The sequence below is a fragment of the Lissotriton vulgaris genome, chromosome 9, assembly GCF_964263255.1.
Source record: "Lissotriton vulgaris chromosome 9, aLisVul1.2, whole genome shotgun sequence".
Lineage (NCBI taxonomy): Eukaryota > Metazoa > Chordata > Amphibia > Caudata > Salamandridae > Lissotriton > Lissotriton vulgaris.
The window spans coordinates 872,397,661-872,405,709 of record NC_141697.1 but is presented as its reverse complement, the minus strand read 5'-3'; the positions used below and the strand labels follow the sequence as shown (position 1 = coordinate 872,405,709).

Sequence of the window (8,049 nt, the reverse complement as noted above, 5' to 3'; positions counted from 1 at the left end):
AACCATTTAAACCAGATCGCAAATTTTCCAGGCGGGGTAGGATTTTTATATTAAATATTAAGCACACAAACTAAGGCAAATATGGGCACTAAAAGATTTCATAAAAATACATTTCATGCTGTTTGATTGGATTGTAACATTCTGTCTTTCCTAGCAGCTGCTTGTTTTTTACAGCGTCTCACAACATTAGGTGTTACTGGCATTGCCCAACAATAGACGCCTGGTACGTCCTGTCAGGTCACAATACCATCTGTTACACTGCAGTTCATGTTACACAAAAAAAACTGCATTTCTGGGAAATAAATTAACTAATATCTATCGCATTGCGAAAGACTACGCGGAAGTAATAAATAGTGCTTGGAGCTCAAATGATTGGAGATATCAGATGGCAGAACTAATTTTATTGCCTTTGGCCTACAAAAAAAAAAGACACAGCTTGGAAAGGCCACATAGTTTCTTTTTTTATTGCTTCCTCAGTTTGATTGAACGAGTAGATCCACAGCTAATCAAAAAATAAAACATTTTTAGCCGCTCAATAGATATTGAGATATTTAGATAGGTATTATGTATGGACAATATTACGTGTAAATGGAGGGGAATTTTATCTATGCAAATGCTAAATCGTCCCCTTTTCTTTACACGTTTATTTCTATGATTAGGGCTGCCTTATGGGCTTCAGTGCATACTTTAACCCCAGTGAAAATGATGACTCCCTGAAAGATTCTCTAATGACATGTTTGTTAGAGGAGTTCTTATATGCCTTTCTGATTGAATATACCCCAAAACACTGGGCCCTATTCACAGAACTAACTTAAGACAAAATCCTAAATGTACTACTTTTGGTATTCACAGAAGTTAGGATTTTGTCTTAAGACAGACTTAAGACAGACTTAAGTTAGGATTCTGTCTTAAGTCTGTCTTAAGTCTGTCCTAAGTCTGTCTTAATACAAAATCCTAACTTCTGTGAATACCAAAAGTAGTAAGTTTAGGATTTTGTCTTAAGTTAGTTCTGTGAATCAGCCACACTGTTAGGGGGGATTCAAACTGGTAATGCTGCTCTCTGACATCTTTTAAATGCAGGGTTGCACCGTATTTACAAAATTATGGTGCAACCCTGCATTGCCCTTAATGCTGGTGCTAAAAAAGCTGCCTTCTGCCAGCGCAGGCACCCTTGCACCAAGTTGCATGGGTGCCTGTGCTGTTGGGTGATTGTGGACTGGACACCTTCCTGCACATAAACAATCTTTAACTGTGATTTGCTGTTTCTACGTGTGCTGCAGAATGAAGCACACATAGAGAGAGAAATGGTATCGCCATTCTAAGACCAGGTTTTACCTGACTTTAGTTTTTGGCGCTGCCCGATCCTTGTAAATATGGGCAGCGCCAAACATCAATGGGGTGTTGCGGCGTAGCACCCACTGCACGCCCCTTTCACGCTAAGTGGAGCATGAAAAGATGCCTTATTTACAAGGTGGTGTTAAGCCAAGTTAAGTTGCTTAACGCCGCTTTGTAAATAAGGAGAAAGGAGTATCGCCATCAGAACATAGCTAGAAGTGTGATTCCGGTGGTGATAGCCCCTTGTAAAATATGCCCCTTAGTTGGAGTACCCTGGTATAATATTAGATTAAAGACGCTTCTGCTTGTATTAGGGCATTCAAATGCAACTCATGCTATTCTCTGGACTCTTATAACTTTAGGGGGCATATTACCGCTAAGTAGGGTTAGCAGTATGAATTAATGAATTTATTTGTTTGGTTACTAAAAACCATTACATAAAACCAAAATACAAAGGTAAAAACATTACAAAAGTTAAAATCAAGGAAATTGCTAGGGTTAGCAGTAATATTTTTATTGCCGCCCTTCCCCTGTTTTTATCGCTGAGATAAGTTTCTATTAGCAAGGTTTATCTCAAAAGCGATAAAAATCAGGCGAAGTGCGTGAATATCGCTGTCCATACAGCGATATTCACGCATTAGCATGACAATGCTCTTAGCCATATTATCCACCTCCCATTGGATAACATGGCTAAGAACTGGTCAGGGCAGGCGTTAGCTTTTGGAGATATTCGCGCTTAGCGCGAATATTTCCAAAACTACGCCTGTGTTGATCATAGGCGATAGAGATGTTAGCGACTGTTTTCAGTCGCTAACATTTTGGCACGCCCACTTTGCATGTCATTAGCGATAAATATCGCAGACATGCAAAGCGGGCCCCAAAATGCTCGCTATCGCCTACAAGCTGTCGCTAACTGGTGTTAGCAACAGCTTGGTAATTGGGAGATAAAATTATCGCCGCTTTAGCGGGAAACAGTCCAGCTTGGTAATATGCCCCTAGGTTTTCAACACTCCTATATTTCCATGCCTGATAAGAAGTCCACTTGTTCGGACCACAGTCGGAAAAACTCTGCTGATGCAGGACTATCTGGCTTTGTAGGAAACCCTAATATCAAATCAAACCACTCACAAAGAATGGGCCAATAGATTGTCCCTGGGCTATTCCGAGTCATAACCTGTAATTTTCATGAAATTCATTTTCACGTAGTTTACTCCTGTGTGGTTGTCATGGCATTGACCTTTGTACTGAAGGGCAGGGATGCTGCTTGGGTTTGAACCACAGCGCAATGCTTAGCACTGTGCTAAAACTTTTTTTTTGTTCGAGAATAGCTGATAACATCACCAGCCTGTGACTCTTTGGAAATATGGTTCTGCACATTTTTTATATCATTTTTGATAAGCAAAGTTTGTTAAATCTGGGCCTCCATCTTTTTCTGCCAGGCTTCTGAACCACTACACGTTGTGTAAGAGATGGTTTGAGAATACATCAAGAAGGCAACATGGTTTATATGCTTACATGTTTTTACTGGTGGAACACAATACAGGAATTATTAATCAACTAATATATAGGGGTCTCCATGTCAGTATTGAGTTCTTGCATTGCACTTCTTAAAGGCAACCTAATGGGATACGGAGGCAAAGAATGGGTAAAAAATGGCGTCATCAGTGGAAGAAATGACAAAACATATGGGATTGTCTACATCTGGGAAAAAAACAAATTGCTCCAAGTCCGTTTGGTTTGTAATCCAGTCCAGATTAAAGAAAAGGTTTTGCACCAGGACAGAATGGAGGAAATTCGTTGTAATACCTTTTCAAACATATATCACTCATTTATTGTTTATAAAATATAGTACATCTAATAGAGATTCAAAGAGAAATTCAAGCCCATTGAAGATTGTTTTAATAATCTATTTAAAACAACAGAGCAAAACGAGTTAACTATTTCTGTTGCATGGAATGGAAGGGACTGAAAAGTGTGGAAAATGTGTTTCTCTGTGTCTGACAACATAGGCACAATACAAAATTGTGCAAATTGTTTTATTTTGCCTTTGCGCAAAACTTTGGTTTGAGTAAATACTGTTTACTTTATTTCATATTACAAGGAAAATGTATGACAACACTAAAGTAACAGTTCAGAATTTATTCGATCCTATTTTTAGAAAAGCTTATGCCAATAACTTTCCTTCACTTCATATTATATGCACTGCCTCACAGATGTGTAGTGTTTTTGAATATTTATAAGACTAACCCATCATTGTAATACTCAATAAACCAGGGACATCTTAAGGATTTTAGGGGGCCCTGGGCCAATTATATTTTGGGGGCCCCTGTTCAGAACAGCCTTGAATTTACGATCCAATTTCAGCCCTTTCATGCCCTCTTTGGCCAGGTCGCTGATAGTGCTCAGGCACAATGGTGCAAATTCTAAATGTGCTTACATCAATGTGGGTTTTCAATATTTAAACACAGCAGCAGCTCACTAATGTTACTGCAAATAATCTCTGTAACACTCTCCACTTTCTCATAGGTCAGGTCCTGTTTTATCCCACAGAAACTTTTTTGATGGCTGTTGCATGAAATAAACACATTTTTCTGCAAAATGTCTGTAATGTATTCTTACAAATCAGACGCATTAAAAATACATTTAAGAAAAACGGTATTCAAAACCATGGGCCTCATTTATGAAAAGTGATGTATCGATGCGTGAAAACAGCGATGCGTCACTTTTCACTGCGCCCTCCTTGCGAGACCAATGATGCGTCATATTTACAGTATGACGCATCATGGTACAAGGAGTTACAGATACGTCAGTATTTCTGACGTATCTGTATGGCGCAAAAGTGACGCATTGCTAGAGTGTGTCACAAAAGTGACGCAACTCCAGCAATGTGTCCTTTCACATGGGGCAAGCCCCATGTGAAAGGGCCTGCGTCAGTCTTATGCCTGCTGTGAGGCAGACGTAAGAAATTGACGCATTTGTGTCCTAGAAGTGGCGCAGTGAAATCTTATAGATTTCACTGCGTCACTTCTATTACCCTGTCTTGCGTCAGAATGCCCCACCTGCATACATTATACCTGGCGTAGGTATAATGTAGCGCAGGGGTTTACAAAGTGACGCATCTACCTAGATGCGTCACTTTGTAAATATGGTGCAACAAGGCACACTTTTTACCCTGCTGGTGCGTCACAAAAAATGATGCACCGGCGGTGTGAAAGTGACGCACAGCCTCATAAATGAGGCCCTATCTGTTTAACAATGATTCAAGGTCAGGAAGGGCAAGACTCTGTAGAACGAGCTGGTTCTATCAGGGGGGCGTCTAAAAGACTGGAGTGCTAGGCCAGAGCCCACTTTGCCCATGCCTTAAAACGTCTCTGCAATAAACTGAATTGGTGGTTATTATGACTTAACACAATAATACCCATTTTATAAACATGAGATGAACCTGAGAAGAATGGATTCTATCGCACAAAATATTTTGGCCCAGTTTTATCAAAGGATTGCGTCGCTCTTGTGTCACGCAAGGGTAAAACAATCGCTAAGTCTAATTTACCAAGCCATGCAAGGGCACCTGGTGTGGCCTTGCATTGCTTGGCAAATCTGGAGTTACACAAAGCAGTGAAAGTCACTGTGTTGCATGACTCTGCACCAGGATGGTGTTCTATGAGTGGAGCTTTGGTGTTCCCATGCATCCGCCCATGTTTTTTAGCACATTCTCAGATTTACCAAGACTGGTAATCCCCGGTCAAAATCATATGCCTTCCAGATACAGGAGCATCTTTATTTTTCCACATTGTTTTCTCATTCTGCAGCACACTTAGGAAGAGGAAAACTCCTCTAAGGATTGTTTTTGTGCAGGAAGGTGATCCCTCCTGCACAAAAACAATCCTGCCTGCAACACAGGCACCCCTGCACCATGGGGCAAGGGTTCCTGCATTGACCCTAAGAAGCACACAGAACACTATCACAAGGAGAGAGCAGTAGCTTGATAGATATGGTGCATTCCTGCCCTCTCTGACGCAGCGCAGCAAGCAGTCACGGCCGATAATAGGTGCACTGCATCGCATTTGGTGATGCAGTGCACACAACGAAATTCGTTTTATTTATTTATATGTTTACTTACCTGTTAAAGTCCGTAATCCATACATTACAACCCCCCACCCTGCCCCTCCCCCTCCCCAAGTCACCGCCCTGCAGTTACACCTATTACCGGCCGTGGCTGGCAGCAAGTAGTCTTGCTGTGCTGTGCTGCATCAAATAATGGGTAATCTGGGCCTTTGTGTAAAAATTCTTCTGCCGGAATATCACAGACAGAAGAAGATTTATGGTATTTGCATACTTCACACACATACAAATGCCCCGGTTACTTACCAGTAATCTTCATTACTCCGAGTATAGTCTTCCTCGCCACATGAGTTACAAAGTGAGCTTTAGCTCCACAACAGAACCCTCCAAAGCAAAAAGAAACCACCTCCCACCCCCTCCCAACATGGCCGACCAGTCCCACCTGACCTCTATAAGAGGCGGGCCGGCCCCACCAATCAGCCTGATCTACCAAGCAAACAATGAAGCCGATAGCCAGACAGGGAGGGGGGGAGGGAACTCATGTGGCGAGGAAGACTATACTCGGAGTAATGAAGATTACCGGTAAGTAACCGGGGCATTACCTCCTCGTTAGTCTTCCTCGCCCCCTGAGTTACAAAGTGAGCCAATACCCAAGCCAACAAGGCTTCATTGACCACCAGAACAACAACACCACACGGTGATGCAGAGAAACCAACCCAAGGTTGATGTACAACCACTGAAAAGAAAACAGGGGTCACAGGAAACCTGAAAGTAAGACCTCCAGGAAAGGAAGGCCAACCAGGAGTCGCAGCTCCAGCACTCAGAACGGCCCCAGCGAAGTCCCCCCCGGGACCGCTAGAGACCCACTCACCAGGCGGGGGATGACCACGCCGAAGTCAGACAAAACTCCACAGAGGAGACACCCCCTAAGGGGGCCCAGGGAACAGAGCCACACCTCGCGGACCGACCCTGGGCCCCCGCCGGATCCACCGAACCCAGCGAAGCGTAGGGAAGGATGCCAGCCTGTGTAAGCCCGCGAACCAAGGAGGAACGAGGGCTAGCGGCCCGAACGAACCGGGCCCAAAAGGCATAACACAGGTCATCCCACCGGGAAAGGAAAAACGTGCGGCTAAGAGAAGCCAAAACAGCACGCCGAACAACCAGCCCGGACAAGGGAGGAACCACGTTGGCCGGAAAAAGCGGTAAAGATACCACCTGAGTCCGAGGCCCCAGGGAAGGGACCCCGGGAAGGACACGGGGGACATGCCGGAGGAGCAATCCCGACCGGCAAAACCCGCAAGAAGGGCGGGGAGCGGAGGAACGACCCCCGCACGCCCATCCGCCCAGCAGACACCATCGCCACCAGGGAAAATCACCCGAAAGGCGAGGAACCGCAAAGCCACCGAGGGCCGGGGCCCAACAGGGCGGACCCCGAAGAGCTCGTAGAACGAGCGAGAAGACTCCTGTGGAACGCCTCCCGAATTTGCGAGTCACCCTTGCGTAGGGGCCCTGCAAATCTCCTGTAACGTTCCAACATAAGTATATGTGCAGCCGAAGCGAGCCCCCAAGGGGGAGACCGGCAGAGCGCCCGAGGGCGAAGGAGAAATAACAACGGAGCCAAGCGAGCCACCAGGGAGACCAGCCCGTCGAACATCGGACCGTGGAAGGCCCGCAAGGCAGCCCAACGGACCCACCGGGACCAAGCCCCGCAAGGGGTCCACGGAGGCGCGGACAGCACCAAGCCGACCGCACCAAAGCCAGAGGGAAGCCCTCCGCCAGGCACAGTAAGACAAGTGGAAGATCAGTGGTAGCCCAGCAGCAAAACCACCGCCCCAGAAGTTCAGCCCCGAGCAAGCAGCAACCACCGCCCAAGAATCCGGCCCGCCGACGGAGGCAGGCCAGCAGAAAGGGCCGGCTCAACCCCGGCTCCAGGAGCGGGGGACCCAACCCAGGATGAGAAGAACCCCACCCGGCCAGAAGGCTTGAACCGCCTGCTCGCAAAAGGAGCGGGTACCATGGGTGGAGGCCCCGCCGGGAGCCTCAAACTGGAAACGCCCCCCGAAGATGCGAGATAACGCCCAGAGGCCAAGCCACACAGCTCTGTATCGCTCCAACAGAAGTCCATGCGCTGCCGAAGCGCCCAGGAGCACTCCGGCCCTGCCCAAGCGAAACCCGCAGCTCAGATGGCACGGGGGAAACGCGAACAACAGACCGCAAGGTCAAGTGACAGACAGGGCAAACACAAGGACCCGGGAGGGGAGAGCAGAATCCGGGCTGGAGGGCCGAGGCCCCCCCCCGGAACAAAGCCACCGGAGGCATACTGAGTCGCGGCCCCAGGCGCCGAAACACCACCGGGGTCAGCGAGACCAGTCAACGAAGGCTAGATCCGACTCAGTCGGACCGCCCCCACCCAGCCGGACCCCGGGGGAAAGATAGCCCGAACGGGCAAGCCGGAGGCACCTACACCAGCCGGACGACCGACCCGACCCAGACCTGGGGACACCGAATGCACCGGTGCGACAGATGGCAGGCCCGGAGGGTCGTTAGTGGGATACAAAACCCACGCCTCCAGAGGAGACAGCAGCACAGCGCCTAAGACCCCTCGGCCATTCGAAGCACGAGGAGCCGCGTGAATCTCACGTAATCGTGTGT

The 8,049-nt window shown here is 47.0% G+C and overlaps 1 non-coding gene across 1 annotated transcript; it reads right to left on the bottom strand.

Annotated features, from left to right (window-relative positions):
• Positions 1-6,856: 6,856 nt before the first annotated feature.
• LOC147692406 (U6 spliceosomal RNA) lies at positions 6,857-6,961 on the bottom strand. The gene has a single exon (XR_015300298.1). It is a non-coding gene; the product is annotated as a U6 spliceosomal RNA (small nuclear RNA).
• Between the last annotated feature and the right edge of the window lie 1,088 nt (positions 6,962-8,049).